Source organism: Dermacentor silvarum, chromosome 11 (assembly GCF_013339745.2).
Source record: "Dermacentor silvarum isolate Dsil-2018 chromosome 11, BIME_Dsil_1.4, whole genome shotgun sequence".
NCBI classification, from domain to species: Eukaryota; Metazoa; Arthropoda; class Arachnida; order Ixodida; family Ixodidae; genus Dermacentor; species Dermacentor silvarum.
The window spans coordinates 98,240,092-98,248,593 of NC_051164.1; positions in this window are offsets into that span (position 1 = coordinate 98,240,092).

Below are 8,502 nucleotides of genomic sequence, written 5' to 3' on the forward strand. Positions count from 1 at the left end.
TGGCGCTCACTGTGTTCAGCGGCGTTCATTGGCTAACTGGAGAAATTACTAGGTCACGTGAATTAACCACTTCGCTGTCACGTAATCACACAAGAACATCAACCAAAGATATCTTGCAGTTACAAAATTTATATTAGTTTAGCTTCAAAGCATCCTCTTTTCAAGAATTTCATATAAGCAATCTTTTTTTTTTTTTTTTTTGGCTCGAGGACACATGCGAAACCGAAACCAGAACACCGGGGGCTAGACGCGCGCAAATTTCTCGTACAAGGTATTATAAAATGCTTTTTTACCGAATTATAGTTCGCGAGAACGTATGACCCAATTTCCCTACAGGTTAACGGCGCTCGTTTATTTAGTAGGGGGCTCCCGTATATAGAACATGTATACAAGTCCATAGAATCGTTCCATATGCGGATTGCGCTGAATAGCTGGGTTTTTTCAAGTTGGCTTCTCCGCAATAAGCGACTCCTTGGGGAAAAGCCAGCCTTTAGTGGTTCTTTTCGTTCCAAAACACGTACTTATTACGAGGCATTGGATGAGAGAGCTATGGACTCTCGCGAAATACGATAAGTCTTGATTAACCTTGCATTCGTTACGGCTCACGGTACCAAGATGGAATTAAGCGCAGATTTTCATGTCGTTGAACATACAATGGGCGAAGCGGATATTGCACTGTACGTGGTTTCAGTATTAATTGCCGACAGCGGCGGCATCATTTCGAAAGATACAGACTACAAAAAACGCTCTTGTATCTATATCTTGGTGCACACATGATAACCACAGGCGATCAAATTAATGCGGAGCCTTTCACTATACCACTTAATTCTCTCATTAGCCGCTCCACAGTTTGAGGATGTAAAGGCGGCAGCACCGCAACGCTTCCGTGAAACCCATATAAGCAAATTCGGCGTCCGTCTTGTCTTTACATCTGGCACTACGAATACCCCTGGACCGGTGCAGCCGGGTTTCCGACCTCAATAAGGCAGCTGAGAATTCCTGAAAACCAATTCTAAGTGGATACGCCTTGCAATCTCACCGGCTACAATTTGTAAATTGAAATATATGTGTCTTAAAGTAATTAATTAAGAAGTTTATTACTGAATATTTGTCAAATAGTTGATTACATGTTTCGATTTCTCATGCAAGTAATATCCGCCTCTAGGAATATTCCACTTCAAGGAATATAATTTTATATATATATATATATATATATATATATATATATATATATATATATGCTATCTGCCACAAGTGATTTTTAACAATTATGTAAAACTTCAAAAAAATATTATCACGCCGTATAGGACTCCGTTCGATTCCGCCTAGTGGTGTTATCTGGACATGGTCAAATTCGGTAATGGCGGCATTTTGAGCAAAACAGAGAAGCCGTACAGCCACATACGAGTAGCAGCTCATGGAGGTAGAAAAGTTTTTTTCCTTCCACCATGTAGCAGCTCTATCAGCCAACCAAAGCTAACAATATGTCGTAATTTCGGCAATGTCCAGAATTACACCAGAGCAATCTTTATATATATAGGCAATCATGTCCGAGTAAATACTCCCACGCACCTCATACATGACACGTTTCGGCCTTGGCGATACAGCGTGTCACTACATTGCTTCAATGCTAATCACACTGATGTTGACGTTGATTGTAAAATGGGTTCTAGAATATTCTTTTTTTCCACCTTGGCTTTTATAAAAACAGGCTGAATTTGTGGGGTGGGCGAAGTGGCCTTTGCAATTCAGTGGCTTGTTAAAATACCGAGGAAAATTATAGAAGCTCTGCAGCATGAGCAGCTAATGCATAGCTCATCACAGCTATTGGTTCTAATAAGTCGAATGTATCTACAACAAAATGATTTGTATGAAGAAGTGCTCCGGGCCAATTGCTTTCATGTGCATTGTGAACATCTTTGCACCGCAAATACTACAATAAATTTATTTGAAGGATGAAAAACATTTCCATGCCCTAAGGCTCATTTGTTGCTTTACAGTGAACAGTGCTACCACTGCCTTCTGCAGACGCTACTGAAATGCAGCCAGCACTACAGCAACACACTTGATGAGTGTGCTGATAACAGCAAGTGTCCCAGTCCTGCTGTACAGCTCCACGAATCAGCTCATACCCTGCTTCCTGCAATGTAGCAGCAGGTGTGATAGCAGATGCGAGTACACTGTGCTTGGTGAAGACATGATGATCTGCGTGAAACTCGCGACTGGGCAATACTATCGAATTAAGCCATCAAGAATGCGTGGGATGTGACTGTCAACGAAGGCAGCAGTGAAAAGCCTGCAGACGAATCACGAACCTTGACGCCAGGAAAGGCAACTGTGGCATTGGACATGCTTCAGATGTACATTGTGTTGCTCCCGGTTTTTGCCCAGGAGCATGCCGTGAACCCCAATGCAATAATGTCAGCTGCAGTCTCACATTACCCGTAGAAGTGTGCAGCAGAAAATTAGTGCCTTCTTTCAATAGGCATCTCGTGAATTCATGTTATGTACCCCATTACCGCATGGTGTATCATATATGATGCACATGAAAGAACTCATTGAAACTTAGTCAAATCAAAAAGAAAGAAAATATGTATCATGTCTAAAACAATGGTACTGACAAAGAGACGAACAAAAAGGCATTGATCTGGCTTGAGAGCCACTTTCAAAAAGACAATGCAAAGCAAAAATGTTTAGGTACATAAAAGGAAATGCTCTAAAGGTTCTGGCCTAGATACTGAGGCAACCAATTAGTCAATAAAAAATGATGTCATCAAATTTTAAAGAAACTTGTACAATATGGAATTGCGAGAAATATTTTTTACAGCAATGTTTTAAGTTCTTGCAATTCGAATGCCTTTCTGTGAGGTTATAATATACCGACAACTGCATGGTGCATCTTACATGATAGGCAAAAGCTTTTGCTAATAAAAACGCAACTATGCATTTGAAAATTTAGGTTTGTTTGGCATATATTGGGTCTAGGCAAATGTCTAATTTTCTCAAAAGATAAAAATTCGTGCAGTAAACGGTTAAATGGGTTTTCTTTTGCTGAACGTGCCTTCCTCTTTTTTATTCCAAGCGATATATCGTGGGCAATCTCTACAACGAAGTGAGAGATTTTGTTTAACAAAAGATTTTGGACATAACTCCGTTATGAGTGTGTTTGTGCTCAAATTTTATGCAATGAAATCAGGCATCATACTGTGGCGAGATTGAATGCTACGGCCTTTGTGGGTGTTTGCATAAAACAGACTTCTCCGAGTCATTTATGTGAATTAAATGATGTACTGTTTGCAGAAAACACCACTTAGTATATGTGCAAGCTCCTCTAGCATAGATCACAGAAAACAATACAACTACGAGGAATTCCTCAATGAATGACCCACAACACCTAAGTGTAAATAGAAAATAATATGGTTTTATGTACAATACTCTGAAACAAAGCATTTACTATGAGAGGGCAGGTAAGGTCCCAAGTTTTGAGTACTTCAGCAATAAGCTTGCCAACATAAGCAGGTCACTGTTCTGCAATAGATAAAGGCCAAATGCAACGAATTTTGGACTGTGTAAGAAGCCTAGCTTAAAATTGGGGCGCCTCCATGCAAAATTTGACATCTGAAATACGAGGGGAAGCATCAAGAAAAGCTCACAAGTAGAGCTGTTTTTATTAACGAAACTGAGAACCCAAAAAAAATAAATAAATAAATAAATAAATAAATAAATTATGACAAGGAAGTCTAGCACGGCTGTGGACGGCACGAAGGACGCCGACAGGAAGACACAACAGCGTAGGTTTCGCCAGGCGCACCAGGAACAGCGTCGAGCACGAGCCCCACTACAGTAGCGCTGGCGATTCGGCTGCGGAGCTCTACACGACGCACTTCTTCTTCCTTACAAAATAAACAAACAAACCAGCCATTACTCCTCGCTGGAAGTGATGCATCACCTAGAATGCGCGACTCCTCGACTTGACCTTAGAGATAAGGTGGTACATCCTGTAAAATCTCAGAAGCAGTGTGCTGGGACTTGCACCATAGCACCAACCTCCAGGTGCACAGGCCATCTGCTTAGGTGGTGCTCAAAATCTGCTAATGAAAAAACGATGCAATTGCCAGGCAACGAATTTAGCCAGTGTAAAACTGTGTTGTAGTTGGCCTTTGATAAGCAACAGTATAATTATAACAACAAGAATCAGGAAGAAATGGCATATGCCTCGTCAGTATGAGCTACTGTCGCCGTTTTGCACTCTTCGAAGTGCCCATACAGTATTTCACACCAATATGTGGAATGCTTGTGAAGCTGCATGGAGCTGTCCTGTACTTTGATGATAGCATTTTAAACTACCCACAGTCCTTACTGTGGACTCTGTGAAAGTTCATCACAAGGCAGTGTAAATTTAGTATAGCAGAGCAGCACAGCTGCCAGCATGGGTGTCGGCAGGATTCTTTCTTCCAGGGGGGGGGGGGGCAAACCCGCTGCATCACAGCAAGGGGGGGGGGGGAGGCAAGTGCCCCTTTTGCACCCCCCTGCACAATGTCCATGGCTGGCAGTGACACCGTGTGAAGCTGCTGCTTGGTGCATGCCATAGCTCAAAAGCTAAGATCTTTTCAGTTTATAGATAACTTGCACGTGACATCAACTGATGCAGCCGCCCACCGGGAGGTTCACCAACATGGCGCCTAAGATGAGTGGGGAGCACACGCACCCACCTTCTCCCGCAGACTCTCGTCGACGCATACGCACGTTGCGGACACATCGGGAGCCGGCGCAGACACGAGAAGTCGGTAGAGCATGAGACTCTTAATCTCAGGGTCCTGGGTTCGAGCCCCACGTTGGCGCTTTTTTATGCCTTTTTACCTTTCGCGAAGAGAATCACCTCCTCGCCCGTCGGATACTTCCCTTTTCCCACAAGGGTACGCGTGTCGCAAGCAAGAACCGGGAGAGGACAAAGTGCCTCCCTCTCGTGTCTGTGCCAGCTCCCGATGCATCCGCAACATGCACAGGCGTCAACGAGAGTTACGCGGGAGAAGGTGGGTGCGTGTGCTCCCCACAGATGATGTCAGTGCAAGCAGTCTGTTAGCATATTCAACCAGGCCCAAGTTAGTGCTCTTCCTGCAATTCGTTAGTAGTACCTTGAGCCTCCTTTTTACACCTTCCTATGCTTCCTTCTGCACTGGCTTGTGTTAGCATTTCATTTACTCTGTGTACTCTTCATTATGCTAATAGAGAACATTAAACATGTTGCAGATGTGCTTATGTAGTAATATAACGTAACAGTAAAACATAACAATTAAGAGCACCATCGTCGATACGAACTCTTGAGACACTGATTTCGTTCTTCCAGTGCAATACCATCTTTGAATGAAAAAGAAAGCAAAGAAAGCTTACTTTGAGCTTTGCTTAAAGGGTCCCTAAAACAGTATGGACAAAATTTGTAGACGCATAGGGCACAGCTATCACTAAAACACCCGTGCCACAATTTAAGTGAGGTGTCTCATATATTAAGAGAGATATGGACAGTTACAAGTTACCCTCCTCCCTAGCCATGATTTTTTCTCCTGAACTCGTTTGCTAAGCTCCACCTTCACAGCCTCCGCGTCATGATATGACATCATGCCGTCTAATTCCGGGTGTCTTGGAGCCAGTGCACAAAGCCTCTCCAAGCTCTCCGCAGGCCACCTCACCGCCAATACGTGACGTGCTTGAATGGCCACTTGGCAGTGAAAGCGTCGCCTTGCAGTCAATGGCCATCTCCACAGGCCTCCCCCAGTTGTGCATGCGCATGTGCAACGTAAGGTTACGGGAGCGAGAAAATGCCATCTTATAGTTCTGTGTTGGCCAGCACGATGTGCAACAGCCTTTCAAGTGCAGGCGTCAAGTAATATGTGATCATAGGAGCCCACATGAACAGTGAGATTAGATGCTACTGCAAGTTTTTGCTTTATGGTGCATCATATTGCTTCTTACCGAATGCTGTACATTTCTGCGCACATGTAGTAGACCTTCACTTACTAGTAGTGCCTTTGTCTCCTATCTATGTGGTGTATACATGGGCTATGAAACGCCTCACAGAGAGCTCAATGAGCACGACTAGTTCGAAACTATAATATAGCCCGCAAGATGACTGTACTGAAATAACCTGCAAGGAGCAGCTATGTAAAGTGTTTGCAGGCAGCTGCCACAGTCCAGAAAAGCAGATACCATTGGATCACCAATGTCCTGCAGATGTCGACCAGATATCCGAAACGGGACATTCGAACGTCCCTAGGACATACCTAAGTAAAAATCATGAGGATCACCGATGGATGTCCATGGGATTGTCCTATGCATACAAATTGGCGCTCTGAGAAACGTCCCATGAACGTCCTCCTGGGATATTGGGATGTCCAAGAGATGTTTAAATACAGATAGTTCTTATTGCATCATCCCGAGTACGTCCCAAGGATATTTTTGGCAGATTGTAGGACGCTTCTGGGACACCTTGTGTTAAAAATCATCCAAAGGACGTTTGTTGGAGATTTGTTTGTGGATTTAGGATATCCAGAGGGCATCCACATTGATCATAAATTAACATAATAGGGACATTCCTTAGAATGTGCCTTAGCCATGCAGCAGGCCTTCTGCGTTTACCCACATACCACAAACAAAGTAAGCTATGTATAGCTTGCATGGCTCGACTGATAGTACCAATATATACGTTTTGATTTATTAAATTTTTGGCAAGTTCTATGTAATGTATTAGTTTGTCGTTGCAGGGAATTATATGCAGTGCTTAGCTGCACTGTGCACGTAATTCTCTGCTACAGTAAACTAATATATTACATGGAACTTGACAAAAATGCATTAAATCAAAACATACCTATATAGTACAAACTATAATTAATCAGCAGAACAAGCAAGCTAGACTTTTTTTCTGCGAACAGGAACAAGACTACATAACTAAGTTCTGCAGTCTGCTGAATCATTTAACAATATATTGTTAAAAATACAACATTTATTTCTATAAAACGGCTGCAGGAAGATCAAAAGTTCTACCTTCAACTGCACTCAGCAGTTTTCAGTAGAGCACATCAATGCAAACAAATTGGATTCAATAATTTGATCATACAAGCTCAGTCACACACAAACACAAATTCACATTGAAAATTCATGGATCACACGAGCTCAAAGGAAGCTATCAGTGAATGTGGCTGTTCTTCCATGGTTGCAGATAGAAACACTTCTGAAAAGGTCACAGGTATCTTGGCGACTACACAATTTACTAAGGCTAGCTGCAGGCTGGCTTCAGCGGTTGCAGACACAAAATGCACTGGAGTTCACAGGTACTAACAAAGTTAGTACGGCATTTCTGTAGACTTGCTTCAACATTCACAGACACAAATTAAGCCAGAGTTCACAAGTACATAGGCTCGTAAGGAAGTCCTTTACCGCTTCTACATGGACAAGAGGCTGTGTGCTCAAGTGGAAGCTAACAGCACCAACTAATCACAAGTACACATCACCCGTAATCAATTCGTCCATATCTGAGAGGTCTCCACAGTCTTCAGTTTTCATGTTGACAGGGAGTGACGTGCTCGAATGGCCATCTCCACAGGCCTCCCCCCATTGTGCATGCGCATGTGCAATGTAAGGTTAGCAGAGCAAGAAAATGCCATCTTGCAGATAGGGCAGCGGCATGTGTCCACTTCACATTCATGCAGCCGCATGTGTTTGGTCAGAGACTGTTTGCGGCAGAACGCGGCCGGGCACTGCTCGCAAGTGTAGTGCCTCTCACTTGTGTGAGTACGGCGATGGCGGATGAGCGTTTTCTTAAGTGTGAACCGCTTGCTGCACACATCACACTCGTGCGGTCTCTCCCCGGTGTGCCTCAGCATGTGACTATTAAGCGTGTCACTGCGTGCAAACGTCACCGAGCAGTAGATGCACCGGTGTGGCTGTTCTCCCGTGTGGGTACGCTCGTGTTGGACGAGATTCTGCCGCCACACGAACCGCTCCCCGCACGTGGAACATGTGTGTCGCCTCTCGCCGGTGTGCATGGGCTGGTGTCTCGCTAGCTGGAACTTGTCGGCAAACCTCCGGTCACACATGGGGCATGGGTGTGGCTTCTCGCCTGTGTGCGTGGCCCGGTGACGATCAGCACTCGTCTTGTGATTGAAATACTGCCCACACACGTTGCATTCATAGAATTTCTGTGCGCGGGTGGCCTTGGCACACTGCATCGCTGAGGTTGCAATGGTACCGTCAGGGATTCTGAAGGTTGAAAAAAAAGATATGTACAAACGTACTTAAGGTATTGCAGTTATTTAATAGAACGTTACGGACAACACAACAATGTTATACCTACTGTGCACTAAGTGGGTCTGTCATCTGTAGGCAGATATGAAAAGTGCACTCAATAAAGCAGGGCACTTACTGTAATAGCTTCTTGCTCCTATGGTTGTGTTTCGATGTTTGAGTAATTTGCAGTTAGCACCAACATTAAAAAAAAAAAGGCAGCAT